This window comes from Bubalus bubalis, chromosome 1 (assembly GCF_019923935.1).
Source record: "Bubalus bubalis isolate 160015118507 breed Murrah chromosome 1, NDDB_SH_1, whole genome shotgun sequence".
In the NCBI taxonomy this organism is placed as follows: Eukaryota; Metazoa; Chordata; class Mammalia; order Artiodactyla; family Bovidae; genus Bubalus; species Bubalus bubalis.
The window spans coordinates 39,749,391-39,771,900 of record NC_059157.1 but is presented as its reverse complement, the minus strand read 5'-3'; positions in this window follow the sequence as shown (position 1 = coordinate 39,771,900).

The following is a 22,510-nucleotide window of genomic DNA, read 5'->3' as shown; positions in this document are numbered from 1 at the left end:
GATCTCTTCCAGCCAGTGGCACCAGAACCAGGCTCCTTCTGACCTGAGCCGTCCCTCAAGTGACCTTCCCTCTCAGCTCTACCTCTCACTTTCTTCTTTTCATCTTCTGTGAGTTGCTTCTCTGTCCTCTTTATCAAGTTAACTAGCTCTTCTTCAATTATTTTTCAAAATTTGAGTTAAAATCCCAGCTGTATTGTTAGGGGTTCTGTACACATTAGTAAAATAAAATCACTTCCTGTCACAAACCACTAGGTCTCTGTGATGAGCCCTATTAAACAGTTACCATCCAAAGCTCATTTTAATGATCAGTTAACATCCCCAAGGAGACTCTGCGTGTGTGTGTGTGAGACAGAGAGAGAGAGAGAGAGAGAGAAGGAGATAACGTTGGGGAGAGGAGAATTCCAGTTGAAAGGCTCATTTATTTGAATACACTTGCCCTCCACAGATCCACTCAATGAGCCTGAATTTGAGAGTTTCCACAAGTCCTTCCTTTTTGCATTTATCTCCTCATGGATTTAAGGTGAAAGGATGACAAAAGAAGTCACAGATCAGGCCTGGGATGCCCATCTCCCCCAGTGAGCCACATGATCTTGAGTGACTCTCTCCACTCTGCTGGGCCTCAGTTTCCCACTTGCTGAAGTGCAGAGCGTGATACCTACAGATCAAGGTCTCAAGGATGCTGGGAGCGTTAAAAAACTCAACCTATAAAAAGCGTTTCTCCAATGTAGGCTATTATTATTTAATCTACATGTTTTCTACACCCATCAAGACTCATTTCAGAGTGTGGTAGGCGCCTCCTCAGTGAAGCAGTGTGTAGCTTCACTTTTACCAGTTTTTCCTTTTACCTTTAGGAAGGATAACTGGGCAGAGTTACTCTGAGACCAGGATTAGTGAGTTTATGTTTATGAAGGAGTTCCCGATGTTTAGATTGTTTTTTCCTGCATACTTGCTAATTGGACTGAAATGCTAGTAAAGAAAAAGCTGCTATTGACACTAAATAAGAATTGCCTAAATTTCATTCCTTTCGAAGTCTTGTTTATCCTAGGACAGGATTTATTTTTTGTTCCACACTGAAATTTTTGTTTTATTATGTTACATGGTAGAAGTATAAAGAAAAACAGTTCAATGCTAAAGCTCTTTGGTTCACTAAATGGTTCACTTTTCATAAAAGGGTATGTGTGCATGTTTTTGTTTATGTGTACAAGTGTGGATGTGTGTGCATATGTGTATGTGTGCATGTATATATGTATATGTGCATGTATTTGTATGTGTTTGCAAGTACATCTGTGGGAAGTTTTCACAACGTTTTGATGGCTTTAAGGTCTTTTAAACAGACATAAAGGGAAGATTTGGGATTTATTAAGAGCTTTACCAACTTTACCCATGTATGCTTATTTGCAGTATGTGGTCCCAAAGTCAGATCTTACATGTATACTGTATTTTTTCCAGGATTTTATACTGGAGAATTTGGGGGCATAACTGGTCTCTGCCATTGATGACCTTTGAAGAAAAATTTGCAGCCTCTCTAAGGCTTGGTTGCATGTCTCTGCAAATGAAAACAGCAGCAGCAGAGTGCAGGGCTGGTGGTGGGATCAGAGCCCGTGCAGAATGAGTGCCTGTCTCTGGCAAGTTCCCAGTAAACCCATCCCTGGGGATGGAGCTATATCACTGGGGTGGAGCCATATCCCTGAGGTTGGAGCCAAGTCATTGGCAGTGGGGCCACATCCCTGGGGGGGTGGGGCCATGCCACTGGGGGTGCGGGTCACATCATTGGGGGTGGAACCACATCAGTGGGGAGGGGCCCCATCCCTGGGGTGGGGCCATGTCACCATGAGTGGGGCCACATCCTTGGGGGTGGAGTCACATCACTGGGGGTAGAACCACATCACTGGGGGTGGAGCCTCATCGCTGGGATCGAGCCATGTCACTGCAGGTGAAGCCACTTCACGGGGGTGGGACCTCATCTCTAGGGGTGGAGCCACAGCACCTGTGGTGGGGCCACGTCATTGCGGGTGGGGCCACGTCATTGGGGTGGGGCTACCTCACTGGGGTGTGGCCATGTTACTAAATGTGGGGCCAAGTCACTGGGGGTGCATCCTCATCTCTGGAGACGCCCACAGAGGGGAAGCAAGGAGCTGCCACTCTGAGGTGTGTGTCAGAGACCATTTCAGCACTGCCTCCTCTCTGCCTCATCTTAGTGCCAACCTGTCCTTGTTCATGGGATCATACTTCTCAGTGTGCAGACCTCGAGGGGAAGTGCAACAACAGCATGCTCTCTCACACGTGCAAATGTGCGCACACATGCGTATACAGGCCAGTCCTGCTGCAGCGCTTCCAACCCCAGACCTGGGGGCATGGAAACCCTCTTACTTACCCTTATTTAGGACCATAGAACTGGAGACAAAAGGTTTAACATCATGAGAACATTAACTGAAAAGCAATTATCTGAATCAGTGGCTGTGGAGAAAGACACAGGGAATTAATTATAATCTCCTCTTCAAGTTAAAGTGAGAGAGAAAGAAAGAGAGCTTGCTGCAGAGGTGCTGAGGGAGCCCAGGCTCCAGGTGGGGGCCTGATCTCTCATAAAGGCCCCTGGTTACTCCCTCATTTTCCCCAGAATGGGGTGAAAACAGCTGGGAAGAAAATGAAGCAATACATATCAGGCCTAGAACATCACACAGAGAGTCCCAGGCACCCAGGGAGTGTCATCAGGGTTATTGGAGCTCAAGGATGCAAGTGATGGAGACGGGCTTGGACGGCAGGAGATTGTGCTCCTGGGATGCATCTGGAGGATGGATAACAAGCACAGACACATTATCTGAACTAACAGTACTGCCCACCTGGCAGACAAGTGGTCTCATCCTGTTATTGCCCGTCAAACTGTCAACTTATTTGCCCAAGACCCCATAGACAGTATACAGGAAGCAGGGTCCAATCCCAAGTCTCCACTGAAGTTCAGTAGGAAGACTTAAGACAATTAGACCATGTGAGGATTAAAGACTTGCTCCAGAGAACCAGCACCCTTGCCCCTCCCAACTGGCATGGCCTCACCCTCTCTGAGTTGTTTCCAAATACCTTGTCATGGCTTCGTGGCCCAAGGCACCAACCAGAGTCTGGTGGATCTGTGCCTGTACACCTGGGTCTGGCTGTCTACCTTCGATCCTCTCCCCCTCCGTTCTTATCTTCTTCCCTTCCTTCCTCCTCCTCTCCCTCTCTTTCCTTCTCTCTTTCCTCCTTATTTTGCTCATTTGAATCCCCTGTTTCCTCCTGTATGAAGGGGGAATGAGCCACCCCCTGGCTCTGTACACTAGAGTGGACTGAATCAACTCCTCGATAAGATTTTTTTGTTTTGGTGGTGCTGCTGGGTTTTTGGTTTTTGTGTGTTTTGTTTTTCCTGTAAAACTCTCAAGAACCTCATCTTCCAACTTTTCAAGCTCCTGGTGGCAAAGGCCTTCCATGGGAAATGCTCTAATGCCATCATCATCGGAGAGGTTGGACATCCACAGGCTATCTGTTCACTGAATGTCCTACGCAGGATGGAAGTGCAAACTGCATGTCCCGGCCTTTGTCTCACCCCCAAGATAAGACAACAGGCACAGGTATGGCCACATTGGCCATGTTATTAACTAGTTTGCAGGTGGTTTACAAGGAAAAAGAAGACATGCCCTCAGCTAGCATCTCCTCACGTCTCCCAGGCCATTCGGCCACAAAGGAGAAAATCAAACTGTTAAAAACTGAATACAGACACTTGTGTACAAAGTCCTGGAACAAATTATTCACTGAAGCATTTATCACTTGGACAAGTTTATCCCCAGGCTTGTGTCAGTATCCCTGCTGGTGAGAAGCTCTGAAGGCGAGAATGCAGAGCCTGTCAGCAGATCAGTACTGCCCAGCACCCGACACCCTCCCCGCACTCAAATCACTTGAGACCGTCTGGTCGGCTTTTCACATCTAAACTTCTCATCAGCAAATGCTGAAGGGACGGAGTGAGGGAGAGTTTTGTCCATTCTGAGTTTGTTTCATGGCCAGCGGGTCTGGACTCCATCACTGCTGGAATATTTTTCCAGGATTTGCACATTCATTTCAGATGACACCCTCTGCTGGGAGCCGGCATATTGCATATTGAGTGAGGATCTGTAATAGCTCAACTGGAATTCTATCACTGCCGGGAGCCAGCGTGAGGCACTCCACCCATGACAAAGGTCATGAGGAAGGAGGCTCGGCATACGCAAAGGCGGGATCGAGCCTCAGGAGTCCCCCTGGAAATTCTCGAGCATCTACCCCCAAAACCAGAGTCTGCCTACTTTCTGCTTTGTGCTTTCACCTACACCTCTGACTTTACGGGGGGCTGTCTCCCACTACCTCTCTCTGGAAAAAGAGTTAGCTTACAGCTCCAGTTAATAATTCCTGGGTGTGACAGTGTTTAACCTACAAACTCCTTTGGAAATCCTCTAGCCTGCCTGAATAGGTTTTTCCGGCCACATGTGATTGTTCAGAGCCTCCCAACTGTGAGAGGCAGGAGATGTTCTAAACTGCCTAAACACAGATTCCTTTGAGTAGTTAAAAGATTGATTAGAAATTGTATTGGTGAAGGGTTTTTCACTTGTTGGGCCAATGTTTGCTGCTAAGTCTCCATACTCCTTACCTACTGTGTCCTTGGCAGTGTATTGATTGATATAATGGGTGTATAGAAATGTAAAATGCAGCTTTGTCCAATGCTTTTTGGAAGGCTGGTGCCTGACTTTGGAATAATCACCTTTAGAGAAAAATAAGTTTCTTAAAATGTTAACAGGCCTCCGGGCCAGAAGATGATGTCAATCACCTGAACTTTTGCATATGATAAGTTTGAAAGCCTGGCTTAGATTAGAACCAGGAACTGCTGTCCTTGCCTGACTCCACCCCTTCCCCCATTATCCTCTATGCATACCTTAAGGTATAAAAACTACTTTGGAAAATAAAGTGCGGGCCTTGTTCACTGAAACTTGGTCTCCCCATGTCACTCTCTCTCCCAAATTCCAGCTGAGCGTCCATCTGGAGCGCGGATGTCCTCTGCGACCATTTATTTGCCTGGGCTTCTAAGACCCACTCGAGAAGGTGTCTAAGGTGGGGCACCTTCCGCTATTCGAGAGGGCGCCTGCGGCCTCTGTGGTCAGAGCTAACCTGGTGTCACGGGTTATATTGATTTTCCGCGTAAACCAAGCCACTCAGCTTCTTTTCTCCACTGAATTTTCCTACTGAGCTATCCTTATTTCAGCCGCTTTTCTCCACTGAATTTCCTCACTGAGCTATCCTCATTCTATTATTCTTTAAATCTTTGATAAATATTTATAAATAAATAAGTCGCCGACGCCGTCCCCGCTTTGAATACCCTGGATCAGCCGGGGCTGGACCCCGGCAGGTGGCACCCGAACAGGGACATTCGAAGGTAGTTCCCCAACCCTTTCCCCCAGTGTTGAATTTTAGGGACGGATAGGACCCCACTCAGGGTGCCGCGGACCCCCCTGTAGGATAGACAGGGCGAGTAGGAGTGGGAAGTGTTAAAAGTGTTCAAGAGTTAGAGAGAAAAAAAGTTTAAAAGGCCAAAGAAAAGCCTGATCTTTTAAAAGCTAAAAGCTTTATCTTCTATTATACTTAATTTTCTGACATGGGTAACACTGAAACTAAGAATGGCAACTCTTTATACAAGTAATCTTGAAACTGTTAAAGAGGCTACTGTTAATTTAGATACTTGGGTGAAGGTAAAAAACAACTAAAAACTTATGCTATAAATATGATTAAAAATGTTCTAGACCCTCGTCATGAGGCTGTGGGATAGCCTATGAGAGAGGCTATAGCGGTAGATGGTAGTGGGTCTCCACCTTCTGCACAGATCATATTTTCTGCCATTGACAAAAGAAAGGAGGGAGACTGTGCTCTACCTCCCGAGGAAGGAGAGGGCTTACAGGACGCTGCGGCCGGGCGCCCTGGCGAGCCCCCTCCCCCTCTACACAAACCTTTAAAAATTTATCCAACAATTTCTGATTTAAGGCAACTACCCCACCTCCGCTTGCACCTCCCAGGGCCTAGGAATCCCCCAGTTTACATCCAAGCCTCCCAGAGCATTGCCTAAGGCTGAAAAAGATTTCAAAAAAAAAAAAAAAAAATATTTCTTTTAAAACAAAGGAGCTTTTAAAGAATACACAATATACAGAGCCCGCTCATTACAGAAAAACCCCTTGGGGGGGCCTCACCCAAGCAAAAATAAAAAAAAAAAAAAAAAAAAGAGAAAAAAAAAAAGTGAAAAAAAAAAAAAGGAAAGAAAATAGAGAAAGATCTAGAGAAAGAGCTAAAGAGTGAAAAGGAGAGGAACGGAAAAGGAAGGAATCAGGGAACGCATCAAGATAGAAAAAGGAAGTTAAAAAAGGAGATACAGAGAAAAAGATAGAAAAAAAAAATTAAGGAAGAGAAGAGGATAAAGAGAAAGAAACGAAGGAAAGAAGGGTAGCGAAAAAAGAAGGGTGAGAAAAAAGTGAGAAAGGCAGGAAGAGAGAGAGAAAGACAGTAAGAGACGCTGTGACCAGGTGCCCTGGCGAGCTCCCTCCCGCTCTGCACAAACCTTTAAAAAACAAAAAACTTATCCACCACTTTCTGATTTAAGGCCATCGCCGCCGCCTCCGTTTGCGCCTTCTAGGGCCCAAGAGTTCCCCGCTTTGCCCCCAAAGCCTCTCAAAGTGTTACCTAAGCCTGAAAAAGAAAAAAAGTTTTTTAAACAGTGGAGCTTTTAAAACAAGACTGCATGCACAATATGCAGAGCGTGCTCCTTGGAGAAAACCCCCTCAGGGGGGTCTCACCCAGGCTAAGAGAAAAACCGTAAGGGGATTTAGCAACAATATTAACCCTTGACTAGCTGGTTACTCCAATTCCAATGGGAGTGGCTGGCCCCCTGCCTGAGGGCATTGTAGGACTTGTGCTAGGGCGTAGCTCGCTTTCTAAAAAAAAAAAAAAAAAAAAAAAAAGAAAAATTTCGGTGGTACATGGTGTAGTAGATTCTGATTATATTGAGAAATTAAAGTTTTGACCTCACTGCCTACTAAAACTGTGCAAATTAATAAAGGTCAAAGAGTAACACAGTTTTTGCTTTTTCCTTATCAGACAGGAAAAAATTTGACTTCTCAAGCTAAGAGCCACAGAGCGTTTAGATCTAGTGATCTAGCCTTTTGGGTACAGGAAATTACAGCTCCAAGGCCTTTAAAAGATCTTTTAATTCAAAAAAGTAAAATCTCAGGGCTATTAGACACAGGAACAGTCGTCTCTTAACATTGCTGGGAAAGACTGACCCAGCTCCTGGCCAACACATACTACTGAAAATGAGTTGGTGGGATTAGAGAAAGTGGTATGCGGGGTGGGAATGCTGTAGAGAAAAAGGTGAGGGAGCGTTTAAAACCTTGAAGAGTAGTGAGTTCCCCGTTGCTGGAAGTATTCAAACAAAGATTAGATGGTTGCTTGTCATCTAAAAAGCTATAGACCAGATTTAGGTTACAAAACAATAACTGGAGAAGCTTATAAAGATGTTGTGCAGCACCTCTTTATTTGCTTCTCATATTTAGGTGCCAAAAGTTTTAAAAATTGATAATGCCCATTTGAAGCTGCAGAGAGATTGTTTACTAACTTTAAATGATTTTTAAAAATTATTAGGGGTTATTAGGGGACAGTAATTGGATACTCCCACATTTAAAACTGACTACTGCAGATTTAAAGCCTTTGATTACTTAAAAAGCAATCCTAATTCCAGTTCTAAGAGAAAGTTGACTAAATGAGACAGACGGCTCTTGTTAAAGTAGATGAGACTTTAAATGATCAGTTAATTAGGATTAATATTACCAAAAGATGAGATTAAATTATTCTTGCCACAAAACATACACCTACAAGGCGCTTGTGACAAAAAGGCCATTGGTTCCATCTATCAGTGACCCCAAGAAAAATAGTTTTATCTTTTCCCAGCTTGGTGACACAATTAATTATAAAAGGAAGAAAAAAGAAGTGTAGAACTTTTTAGAAAACAAGTAGCAAATATAATAATTTCACTCAATAAGGATCAACTGCAAGTCTTTTACAAAATAGTGATGATTGGCAAGTTGCCCTGATAGATTTCAGGAGTCAAATTTTGTTTCATTTGCCCTCAAGCCCCCACAGTAGTTAAAAGTTCAAAATGTTAGATTGGAAGTTTGAGGATATCTGTGGAACTTTCCAACCCTATGTAGTTCCTATGCTCCCCTTTACCCTATGGGGGAGGGACGTGCTGTCTCAAATAGGAGATACTCAGAGAAGGGTTTTCTCAATTTCTTAGTCATCAACAGGCGATACAATTAACAATACTTTATATGTTGTTATAAATACATAATATAAATATATTTGCATAATTACAGTTTGCCTAATTAGGTATGGGTATAAATAAAATATAATAAAGGTATACCTAATTCTATTATAGATCTATACTTAATTAATTTGTATATAAATTAATATGTATACTATATATGCATATTATATATATACTGTATAATTAAATATATATTGCAGTAATATAATGTGTGAGTGGCTGATATTAATTGGTATGGATTGATGTACTATATACTGTATTATTATATATGTGTGACATGTATTATTGCAGTGCATTGGTTTGTGTTGGTATTAGCTGTGTACGTGTTGTATTGCTGTAGTATATATATTAATTAATATATTAATTATAATGATTAATTCAAGTATATTGATTTATATATATGTCAATAAGTTTATACTTGTTGCCATATATAAATACATATATAAATACATTTTGCATTTAGGTATATCTGCATACTAAAATGAGATAAGGAGGTTATACATTTATTATTTAAATTTATACAGAGACTTAAACTAAACATTAGACCTAAATTAACATATCTTTAAATTCATGTTGTTAAAATGTAAATTTTAAAAAAAAAAAAATTAAAAAATTAAATTGACAACTGCTTGACAATTCCTTTGCCATAAAACCCCCATAGGTGTAATTGGGGAAGCCAGACAAAAAATTGGTTTTATGGCAAAACGGCTCCCTAGAGTGGGTCCATCTTCCCGCTCAAACTAAAAAAGTAGCGGCTTCTTATCCAGGATTGATAGCTACTTTGATATTAAAGGAAAAAAGCGGAACATTGAATTATTTGGTAAAGAGCCATCAGAAATTGTAATTCCATATAATAAAGAACAACTTGATGTGCTTCTAATGTTTGAAAATTGGCAGATTGCTATAGGAAACTATTTTGGTCAAAATTTTTGCATCATTTACCTTCACATGTTTTGTTGAATTTTATATCCAGACATCCAGTTAATTTTCCTGTCAGATATAAACAATCTCCTGTTCCAAATGTTCAAATAGTTTTTACTGATGGGTCAACAAATGGTAAAGCCTTCATAGTTACTAAAAATCACCAAAAAGTTTTAAAAACACAAAAAACTTCAGCTAAAAGAGCTGAAATAACAGCAGTCATAGAGGCTTTTGCTATGTTTGCAGATGAGGAATTTAATCTTTACTCTGATTCTCAGTATGTGGTCAGGCTGTTTATACACATTGAGACTGCGGTCCTGCCTGAAAATAAAACTACCATATTTCATTTGTTAACTAAGTTACAGCAACAAATTTGGAAAAGAAATAAAATATTTTTCATTGGACATATTCGGGCTCATTCCAGATTGCCCGGCCCTTTAAATGCCTTTAATGATTTGGCTGACTTGTTAACCAGAAACCCTCCTGCTGGTTTTTGCTTCATATTGATCATTTGTCTTCTATCGCTTCCCAGGGGGCACTAATGGTAAAGAACCCACCTGCCAATGCAGCTAGACATAAGAGACATAGGTTCAATTCCTGAATCAGGAAAGTTTCCTGGAGAAGGGCATGGCAACCCACTCCAGTATTCTTGCCTGGAGAATCTGATAGACAGAGGAGCCTGGCAGGCTTCAGTCCATGGTGTCACAAAGAGTGGGACACGACTGAAGCGACTGAGCATGCTCACATGCCAGGGATGCCAGACAGACTCGGGGTGGGGGTTGCCTTGAACAACAGAAATGGATGTTCACATAGTTCTAGAGACTGGACGGCCAAGATCGAGTGTGGTGAGCTTGGTTTCTCCTGGGGCCTCACTTCTTGGTTTTAAAACAGTCACCTTCTCTGTCCTCAAGTGGCCTTTTGTGTGTCTAAGGACCCCGGTCGTATCAATGAGGGACGACACGTGTGACCTCACTGAACCTTCATCATCTCTTTAAAGGCCCATCTCTAAATACAGTCACACTGGGGGTGAGAGGTTTAATATAGAGGTTGGGGTTCCGTAACTCAATCTCTAAGTTCAGCAGCTTGTTTTATTTTCACATCATTAGGACAAAGCTTTGCAGCCCCTTTGTTCTTCTGCTCTTCCTTTCCAGGATGGAGAGCTGGAGGAGGGGTGGTGTTGACAGGTGCCCTGTGAGCCTGCAGGAGGCACCCTGTATTCAGAAAATGGTCCTGGATATTTAGTCTTGTTGCCTGGAGCAGATGCGTTGTGGAGCCATTTCTGTGACTGAGATTTTTTTGCATGCTGTCATGAAAGCCACATAAGATGAGCTAAACACTATCAATTTGGAAGTTCCAAGTGAATAGCTCAAATGCTTAATGAGGGAAATGAGATGATCATTAAAAATAAAGTCAGATTCAGGAGTACATTTAACTAAGCTCTTGTAACCAGAGGCGAAGAACCTTGGATAATTATCATATAAACTCGTATGAAATACAGTTTGTCTTCAGAAGAGTTTAATATCTACATGCAAGTGAATGTGATGAATTTATCATCTATCATAAGTATGTTAATCAATGGAAGTGAGACTCAGTCCTCCATAATTTTTAGCATCTCTGTATATTGATTGAAAACTATTGATGCTTCCTTTTTTTACTAATTTTATTCTTTTATTGACATGTAGTTGATTTACAATGTTGTGTCAATCTTTGCTGTACAGCAAAGTGATTCAGTTATACATATATATACATTCTTTTTTTGTGTGTGTACATGAGTTCATAGCAGCTTTATTCAGAATAGCCACAGGCTAGAAGCTACAATACATAAAAGTCTATCAAGAGTTGAATGGAAACACAAATTGGAGTATATTCATACAATGGAATACCGAAAGAAACCACTAATATGTACAATACAGAAGAACTATAAAATAATTTTCCTGAATAAAACAAACCAGACACAAAAGAATACATACTGATTCAATTTATATGAAACTCTAGAAAAGATTAATCTTATAATGACAATCAAGACATCAGTATTTTCCTGGGCCCATGGTTGGAGGTATGGACTGACTGGAAAATGATAAAAGGGAATTTTCAGACTGCTAGAATGCTTTGTATCTCGATTGTGATAGTGGTAACATAGATGAATACATTATTAAGTTCATGGAATTGTGCACTTGAAATAGAATGTGCTTTATAAGTGTGTAACTATATCTCCAAAAAACGGCTTTTAAAAATTCTTGCCACACATTTTGTTTATCACTAAGTCATGTCCAACTCTTTGTGATGCCATAGACTGCAGCATGCCAGGCTCTCCGTCCTCCATTACTGGAGTTTGCTTAAATTCATGTCCATTGAGTCAATGATGCTATGTTCTTTTCCATTATGGTTTACCACAGGATATTGAATATAGTTCCCTGTGCTGTACAGTAGAACCATGCTGTTTATCATCCTACATGTAATAGCTTACATCCGTTAACCCCAAACTCCCAGTCTTCCCCTTCGCCTTTCAGCCCCCTTGGCAACCACAAGTCTGCTCTCTATGTCTGTGAGTTCGTTTCTGTTTTGTATATAGGTTCAATGGTGCCATATTTTAGATTCCACATATAAGTGACATCAAATGGTATTTGTCTTTCTCTTTCTGACATACTTCACTTAGGATGATAATCTGTTTGCTGCAAATGGCATTATTTCATTCTTTTTTATGGCTAAGTATAGTCCACCACGTATATGCACCATGTCTTCTTTATGCATTCCTCTGTCAATGGCATTTAGATTGCTTCCATGCTTGGCTGTTGTAAACACTGCTGTCGTGAACACAGAAGTACCTGTATTTTTTTTAAATCACAATTTTCTCTCTGTATATGGCTGGGAGTAGAATTACTGGATCATATGGTAACTCCATTTTTACTTTTCTGAGAAACCTCCACACTCGTTTCCATTGTGGCTGCACCAATTTGCATTCCCAGCAACAGTGTAGGAGGGTTCCCTTTTCTCCACACCCTCGCCAACATTTGTTGTTTGCAGACTTTCTAAGGATGGCCATTCTGACCCATGTGAAGTATTACCTCATTGTAAGATTTGATCTGCATTTCTCTAATAATTAGTGATGCTGAGCATCTTTTCATGTGTTTGTTGGCCATCTGTATGTCTTCTTTGGACAAATTTCTATTAAGGTCTTATGTCCAATTTTTTTTTTTTCTGTTAAGCTTGCATATCTTGGAGATTAAGCCTTTATCTGCTGCATAATTTGTAAGTATTTTGTCCCATTCTGTAGGTTATCTTTTCAGTTTTTTTATGGTTTCCTTTGCTGTGCAACAGATTGTAAGTTTCATTAGGTCCCATTTGTTTATTCTGTGTGTTTATTTATATTGTCTTGGGAGACTGACCTAAGAAAACATTGCTTTTCATAAAGGTTCTGGAGCTGCATACTAAAACTGCTAGCAGTTTATCCTGAAAACTCAGAGATAAAGATGAGGATATAGGAAATACCTCCTCCCCTAAAAGGACAGAGACCTTCTCACTCCCAATGAAGTACTGCACGCTTCTCAAGGCCTTTCCTCTGAATGTTCTCTCCAACTGACTGTAGGAGGTTTTCTTTCCAAGGACTCAGGCTCTGAGCTCCTTTAGAGGGTGACTGATGCCAAATTCTTCCTGAGAAGAAGAATCTTCTTCTTCTGATTCACAATCACCACCATCTCCCCAAACTCCTGCCCACTACTTGGACTTCTGGCTTTGGTTCTCAATCGGACTGCTTTGTCCTGTAAACTATCAGATTCATCTCTGGGAAGGGGCAAGAGTGTAGGATGTCACAGTAGAGAGGGACCAGTGAGATCCTGAGAAGCCAAGAAACTGGCTCAAGCTCACACAGCTGGATGGCAGTGTAGTGGATTGAGCATCCAGGTTCTGGAACCCAAGGCCACGCTGCTTCCCAAGCACAAGCTGTGAAGGCAGGGTCTCCTTCCTGCTATGTGGCTCACATACAGCCACACACACACACACCCTGCACTGGGCCCTCCAATGCCCAAGACAAGTTAACCCATGATAGAAGAAGAAATGCAAAAAGGCACAATAGCTATCTGAGGAGGCCTTACAAATAGCTGAGAAAAGAAGAGAAGCAAAAGGCAAAGGAGAAAAGGAAAGACATAGGCATCCAAATGCAGAGCTCCAGGAGTTCTTATCTCTCTGCAGAGTTCTTATCTCTCTGAAAGGAGAGATAAGAAAGCCTTCCTCAGGGATCAATGCAAAGAAATAGAGGAAAGCAATAGAATGGGAAAGACTAGAGCTCTCTTCAAGAAAATTAGAGATACCAAGGGAATATTTCATGCAAAGATGGGATCAATAAAGGATGGAAACGATATGGACCTAATAGAAGCATAAGATACTAAGAAGAGGTGGCACGAATACACAGAAGAACTGTACAATAAAGGCCTTAATAACCCAGATAACCGTGATGCTGTAATCACTCACCTAGAGCCAGACATCAAGTCTGGCCTAAATCTGGCCCAAGTCAAGTGGGCCTTAGGAAGCATCACTACGAACAAAGCCAGTGGAGGTGATGGAATTCCAACTGAGTTATTTCAAATTCTAAAAGATGATGCTGTTAAAGTGCTATACTCAATATGGCAGCAAATTTGGAAAACTCAGCAGTGGCCACAGGACTGGAAAATGTCAGTTTTCATTCCAATTCCAAAGAAAGGTGATGCCAAAGAATGTTCAAATTACTGCACAGTTTCACTCATCTCACATGCTAGCAAAGTAATGCTCAAAATTCTCCAAGCTAGGCTTAACAGTACATGAACCAAGAACTTCCAGATGTTCAAACTGGCTTTAGAAAAGGCAGAGGAACCAAAAGAGATCAAATTTCCAACATCCGCGGAACATAGAAAACGCTAGAGAGTTCTAGAAAAATATCTACTTCTGCTTCATTGCTAAAGCCTCTGTGTGAATCACAACAAACTGTGGAAAATTCTTAAAGAGATGGAAATACCAAGCTACCTTACCACCTGCCCCCTGAGAAATCTGTACTCAGGTCAAGAAGCAACCGGACATGGAACAACAAACTGGTTCCAAATTGGAAAAGGAGTACATCAAGGCTGTGTATTGTCACCTTGCTTATTTAACTTCTATGCAGAGTACATCATGAGGAACGCTGGGCTGGAAGAAGCACAAGCTGGAATCAAGATTGCGGGGAGAAATATCAATAACCTCAGATATGCAGATGACACCACCCTTATGGGAGAAAGCAAAGAGTAACTAAAGAGCCTCTTAATGAAGGTGAAAGACAAGAGTGAAAAAGCTGATTCAAAACTCAGCTTTCAAAAAATGAAGATCATGGCATCCAATCTCATCATTTCATGGCAACTAGATGGAGAAACAATGGAAACAGTGACAAACTTTATCTTCTTGGGCTCTAAAATCACTGCAGATGGTGACTGCAGCTATGAAATTAAAAGATGCTTACTCTTTGGAAGGAAAGTTATGACCAACCTAGACAGCATATTAAAAAGCAGAGACATTACTTTATTGACAACGGTCCATATAGTAAGCTATGGTTTTTCCAGTAGTCATGTATGGATATGAGAGCTGGAACACAAAGAAAGGCGAGTGCTGAAAAATCAGTGCTTTTGAATTGTGGTGTTGGAGAAGACTCTTGAGAGTCCCTTGGACAGCAAGGAGATCCAACCAGTCCATCCTAAAGGAAAATCAGTCCTGAATATTCATTGGAAGGACTGAAGCTGAAGCTGAAACTTCAATACTTTGGCCACCTGATGCAAAGGTCTGACTCACTGAAAAAGACATTGATGCTGGGAAAAATTGAAGGCAGGAGAAGGGGAGGACAGAGGATGAGATGGTTGGGTGGCATCACTGTCTCAATGGACGTGAGTCTGAGCAAGCTCCAGGAGTTGGTGATGGACAGTGAAGCCTGGTGTGCTGCAGTCCATGGGTCACAAAGAGTCGGACACGACTGGGCCACTAAGCTGAACCGAGGGAGTACTAAGTCCCCTTCCTGGTCCACTGCTGAAAGAACCATAACCTGTGCCCTCTGTACATTGATCTGGTAAAAATTGCTTCATATCTTGCTAAAACATCCTCTGCTTACTTACAAAACTACATTGCATCCTAGATGTCGGTGACCAGAGGGATGTTATTAAGAAGTGAGAGTTACTATCTGGACATGTGCACAGAAACGAGTCATTATCCACTGCGTTTTTCTGCCAGTGTCATCAAGACACAAGATGGGCTGGTGGCAAGTTTCAGTTCATCCTCAGCACACACTGTGCCCAATGGGGTTTGGACAGTGACCCTGGTAGCCAGGATATGTCCCTGCACTGGAGAGGTGAGTCAAGTGTGTGAGGAGTGTGTGTGTGAGAGAGAGAGAGGGAGTGAGGGTGAGTGAAGGGGCAAAGAAGGCTGACTAAGAGAACTGTGGGAGACTCAAGCAGGTAAAAGTCCTGTAAACAATCTCCAGCCATTTTACCAACTTGGTTCTTAATGTCTATTACCTTTTGTTCCCTGTGGCCCCCAAACTGGGAGCTCGGTTGGTGATCAGTAAATGGGTTTGGTTAACTTGCTAGTTTCCCTTCCCATTATGCTTGCAAGGGACCTGTTCTAAGAGAATTTGTGAAGTACCACAATTATTACAATAAAATTTCATCAAAATATCTTCTACACACGTACAACAGTAGTTCATACCTTTTTGAACAGGTTCATAGCAAAATTGAAAAGAAGGTATCAAGCTGTCTCAGGCACCCCCTGCCCACCTCACCCGTAGACTCCCCCATTGCAAACACCCTCCCCCCATTGTAAACACCCTCCCCCCATTGTAAACACCCTCCCCCAGATGGTACCTGTGTTGCAACCGATGATCCTCCATTGACACACCATCACCTTGAGCCCACAGTTTACCGTAGGGTTCTCTCTTGGTGTTGTATATCCTCTGGGTTTGGACAAATGTTTAATGACATGTATCCATCATCATGGTATCATACAGAGTACTTCCACTACTCTAAAAATCCTCTGTGTTTTATCTAGTCATCAAAAAAAAAAAAAAAATGCTCTTTCTCCATGAGTAAAATGACAAAATGACCTTCTGTATAATGGTTCAAGCTATTAAAGAGAGAAAATAAAACACTTCCCCTTAATTTCAGTGATGGTATTCTTTGGTTTTTAGTCAATCACATCTTAGCCCCAAACTGCATCTTAGCCCCTCACTAGGAATCAGCCTGGAGAAGGCAATGGCACCCCACTCCAGTACTCCTGCCTGGAAAATCCCATGGACGGAGGAGCCTGGTGGGCTGCAGTCCATGGGGTCGCTGAGGGTCGGACACGATTGAGCGACTTCACTTTCACTTTTCACTTTCATGCACTGGAGAAGGAAATGGCAACCCACTCGTGTTCTTGCCTGGAGAATCCCAGGGACGGGGGAGCCTGGTGGGCTGCCGTCTATGGGGTCGCACAGAGTCGGACACGACTCAAGTGACTTAGCAGCAGCAGCAGGAATCAGCCAATCAAATCCCATTAATTTAGACACATGCTGTGCTCACCACTGGGCTTCATTACAAATCAGAATAAGAGGCAGCTGACATTTCTTTGGTGCCAATTACATGAAGAGTTTTGTTTCTCTTTTGCATCTCAGAGATACATTAACTCTACTTGTTAGGCAGGAAGATTAAGATTAAGCCCAACACATGTGAGCCCACACTGAATACCACTGGACCAGAAAGAACCAAGAGATAAATGTGAGGGGGCCGGAGAACAGAGAGGTGGTGAGGACTAGACCAGTGAGGAGGACAGGAGACACAGGCTGGCAGCCGTAGGTGAAGGCGGAGGGTGAGGAGCGTCCCCAGCAAAAGACAGAGAAGCATCTGAGGAGGAAGAAAAATGGGTATGAATTTGGCATAAAGACCTAAGTGCAACTTGTGCATTAGGAAATAGTGAGAAATAAGTGCAAATAGAGGGAGATGTCAATTTTAGAGAGCCTTAAGTTGTGATGGGGGAAACTCAACCTAGATGGGATAGGAAATAGCTACTTAAGTTTATTTTCCAGGCTCTGAAATGTGAAGAAACATTTTTGTAGCGATTTCATTTTCAAGGAAAAAGTATTAGGACCTCCTATACATTAAGCTGTCGGTATGACTCCTCAACATCATATGTAAAGTTACAAGGATATGTTTCAGTGTGTCTTACAAGGAATTATATTCATCACTGACCATTTGGAACAAATAAATCATCTGATGTCATCTCTATATCAACAGAGGAGGTAGAAGCTAAATTCCAGCTTTTCTTTACGCCCACAAGAAAAGCCACATCCACCTGACTCTTCAACAGTGTTTAACGAACACCAATTTTTTTGTAGCATTAGAAATCTCTCCTGAATTCCCAGTGGTACAGCCAAAGTAGACATGATTCTTCTTTCATAAGAAGCTAACTGTCTGGTGGGGAAGAAGCTCAAAAACCATCCCTGGAATGGTCCATTCTGTGCCGTGATGCAGGCTGAGATGGAGACTCACAGCCTACTGTAGGGGGTAGGGGCGGGGGTGCAGAAATGGGGTGGTTCAGAGAAAGGTCTGGTGACCTTGCAGAGGAGATTCCCATTGAGACCTGGAGGATGAGAAGGAGCCAGCCAAGCAAAGAGCAGGAGAATGAACGGTCCAGAGAGAGGTGATATTTGGCAAGACTTGTTCCTGACTTCCTAAAAGCAAAGAACACAGAATTCTTATCTCCATCTTCCAAAACCTGACCCTGACATCCAACCTTCTAGCACCCGACTCACTCGCAGAGACAGAGCTAGTCCTCATGGCTCCCTCCACCAGCCAGTTATCCATCCAAGTGCTTGCCCTGCTGTGTGTATCTATTCACTGACCTGTATCACTGCAAGACTGTGAGCCCCATGAGAGCACGACCTCATCATCTTTAAGTTAGAGCCTGTGCTCTGTGTGTGATGTGTTGATTTGGAATCCAAAATCCCAGTGTAGGGTACTCATTTTTGTCCCACTTCAGCTTCATCCCAAAGTCACAAATGCATAAGTACTGCCTATTCTGTTAAGAAATAAGCCTCTGTGAATAATAAACTCTATTTCTTTTTTAACCTTGTTAAACTCCCTGGCTAAGGCTCTAAAAATGATTCATATTATGCCATGTTGAGAAGGTTATTTGGAGATGCTATAGAGGCAGACCAAGTGAGGCAGTCAAATATGTACCCAAAGAATGGCAAATAGACAGGGAAACAGTGGCTGACTTTATTTTTCTGGCTTCCAAAATCACTGCAGATGGTGATTGCAGCCATGAAATTAAAAGACGCTTATTCCTTGGAAGGAAAGTTATGACCAACCTAGATAGCATATTAAAAAGCAGAGATGTTACTTTGTCAACAAAGGTCCATCTAGTCAAGGCTATGGTTTTTCCAGTGGTCAGGTATGGATGTGAGAGTTAGACTATAAAGAAAGCTGAGTGCTGAAGAATTGATGCTTTTGAACTGTGGTGTTGGAGAAGACTCTTGAGAGTCCCTTGGACTGCAAGGAGAGCCAACCAGTCCATCCTAAAGGAGATCAGTCCTGGGTGTTCATTGGAAGGACTGATGTTGAAGCCAAAACTGCAATACTTTGGCCACCTGATGTGAAGAACTGACTCATTTGAAAAGATCCTGATGCTGGGAAAGATTGAGGGCAGGAGGAGAAGGGGATGACAGAGGATGAGATGGTGGATGGCATCACTGACTCAATGGACATGGTTTGAGTGAACTCTGGGAGTTGGTGATGGACAGGGGGGCCTAGTGTGCTGCGGTTCATGGGGTCGCAAAGAGTCGGACACGACTGAGTGACTGAACTGAACTGAACTGAAAGAAATGCAGAGGGTAGAGCAAAGTCTGTTGATTTGTGCTTTTCCAGCTTTGGGTAAAAATTTTTAGGGAGCACTGTAGAGAAGCATCTCCTGAGTGTGTAGAGAAGCCCTCTGGGAGGCAGGATTAATGTGCTATGGAAACTGCAGGGTGGAGCTTGCCCTCTTCCTCACTGGGGGCCCCAGAAGAAAATACCTGAGAATTCCCCAAATTCATTCATCTGATTTCTCTGTGAATGAAGAAACTGGGACCTTTTCAAAGGTACACAGCAGAAGTCATCCCTATGGCCAACACTTCTGAGAAGGAGCAGAGAAACCATCACAGCCAAAGGAAACTACACTACCTCGGGGTCCTGTGACCAGTGGGGAAGAAGTGAAAAGCAATCAAGATTAACTTTTGACTTAAGCTGATTACTGATAGGCATCCACAACAATGTCCCAAATAGAACCACCATGAGGGTTTCTTTTAAAACTTAAATTTAAGGTAGCCTTTGCTTTTTAATATGCTTGGCTGGTTAAATCAAGAGATAAGTTCCTGAAAAATAATGACTGTAGAAGTAGACTGCCCCATGTAGCCCTTAGACTGGATTATAAATGAAGGCTGCTTTCTTGGTGTAGAGCAGGTTCTGACATTCATGGGCACTCAATAAAGACTCACAGGGCAAATGAATGAATGAGTGACTGCAGGACGAAATGACTAAGGTATTGCTGAGATTCTGGTGGAGCACAGCTTCAGCACAAATTACTTAAGAACATATAGATCTTACCTTGACTTCAGAGCCTGAAAACTCTGCAGGTAAAGAACTAACCATTAAACGTTCATAACAAAGAGCCCAGAAAGACTGCAGCCTAGCCTAGCCAATTATCAATTTTCCTGGGGCACTCGTCTGCCCCACAGTTTATCTGTAGAAAGTCTCGCTTTCAACTTCTTACAAATCTAATTATACAGAGGAGAAAAGAAAGAACTTTGCTGAAATCACCTATGAGCTTGGATTTGCAGTTCTTATTCCATATAGCCTTTGGTCCAACAAGTGATCTTTGAAACCCACACATTTAATTACCTAATTATCTCCTCCAAACATGGAGAAGTATATTCAGAAATCCAGTGGAAAGAGAAAAGACGAGCCAGAAAAAGAGGAGAAGGGACTGTGCAGAGCCTGTTGTTTTGCCTCAATCTGAAAGCTGATACTGTTTCCTGGATCTTAGACGCCAGGAAAAGTTTCAGATGATGACTACATTAGACAACTCACCCCTTCTTTGAGCCAGATTTTCAGAACATAGTTTCATTATTTTTTTAAGATTGTGTGCCCTCCTGTAGTATCAATATTACTCACAGAGCAATAAAAACCCAAAGAAGTGCATTCACAGAGTATTTTAAATCCTTTGGGCATTTGCTTATCCTAATTAGGTACGTGGTGGTTTCATAACACTGACACATATAGTTCATTCACTTGATGGCCATCTGCGTATCTTCTTTCATGACAACTATTACGTAAAAACACTAAGGTAAACAGAATGTGCTCTAATGAATCTTTTTCCTTTATTTATTTTTAATTGAGGTAATTGCTTTACAATATTGGTTTGATTTCTGCCCCATACATCAACATGAATTAGCCATAGATGTACATATGTCCCCTCACTCTTGAATGTCCCTCCCACTTTCCACCCTTTCCCACCCCTCTAGGTTGTTACAGAGCCCCAAAGTGAGTTTCCTGAGTCATACAGCAAATGCCACTATGTTTTACATATGGTACTGCAGCCATGCTACTCTCTGCATTTATCTCACTCTCTCCTTCCTCCCCCATCTAATGAATCTTTAAGTATAGACTAAGAGAGATTTACATCCCTAACATAAGGGGAAACGAACTCTTCATATAACCTTAAGCAAAGCATGGACCTCTCTCTTGGAAACTAGCCTTCTTAGACCTGCAACTTTGTGAGGTATGGCCATGATGACCTAAGGGGAAAAAGAGAGCTCACCCTCTGTAAGTCCTAATACCTGAATAAGCTCTGCCAATCAATAGCAGGGCAGATGTCTCACGAGAGTTCTCTCATGCTCCTACTCAGACACTGAGCTCCTGACAATGACCAACCATATATGCCCCCAGTACTCCTAGAATTCCAAAGAGGCTGTGTTTCCTCTGAGCCTTACTGTAAGCCAGAAATGGCTGGATGAGGTCTGAACACAATCTGGGGATCTGGGCCCCGGGAGAATGTCCCATCTCTCAGGCCATGAAAGTAAATGGCCTTGAGAGTCAGACAGACATGGTTCAGCCTTTTACATGGTGTGTGTGTGTGTGTGTGTGTGTGTGTGTGTGTTATTTAACCAAACTTAATGGCCCATATCCATGAGGGATTTATATCTGAGCCCTATCACTTTCAACATGTATGTATCATTCATTTATAAGGAGGGCAGATAAAGAGAACTAGGGTGAAAGAACCTGGGCTAAGAGTGCAGATATGCATGAGGGCACACCCTGCCGGGGGAGCCTGGGTCCTTAACTCCCACTCAAGGACCACAGTGCACGGCTGTCCATTCAGTCTGCTGCAGGGAGGGCAGCCAGCTAAACCTTTGTAATTGCTTGTGGTCCGGCCTAAAAAATCACACATAGGTTTTTAAATAGAAGCCAGACTCCTCAAGTCTCCAGTCTCCATTTTCTTTTCTATAAAATTTCTTTTAAGAAGTATATACTTGTATATTTAAAATGGATAATCAATAAGGACCTACCGTAAAGCACAGGGAACTCTGCTCAATGTTATGTGGCAGCCTGGATGGGAGGAGAGTTTGGGGGAGAAAGTTGTTACCGTTCAGTCACTCATTCGTGTCTGACTCTTTGCAACCCCATGGACTGCAGCACGCCAGGCTTCCCCATCCTTCACCATCTCCCGGATTTTGCTCAAACTCATGTCCAGTGAGTCAGTGATGCCATCAACCATCTCATCCTCCATTGCCCTCTTCTCCTCTCGCCCTCAACCTTTCCCAGCAAAAGGGTATTTTCCAATGATTTGGCTCTTCATATTCGGTGGCCAAAGTATTGGAGCTTCAGCGTCAGCATCAGTCCTTCCAATGAGTGTTCAGGGTTGACTTCCTTTAGGATGAACTGGTTTGCTCTACTTGCTGTTCAAGGAGCTTTCAAGAGTCTTCTCCAACACCACAATTGAAAAGCATCAATTCTTAAGTGCTCAGCCTTTTTTATTTTCCAGCTCTCACATCCATACATGACTACTGGAAAAACCATAGCTTTAACCACACAGACCTCTGTAGGCAAAGCAATGTCTCTGCTTTTTAATACACTGTCTAGGTTTGTCATTGCTTTTCTTTCAAGAAGCAGATGTCTTTTAATTTCATGGCTTCAGTCACCTTCTGCGGTGATTTTGGAGCCTGGGAAAATAAAC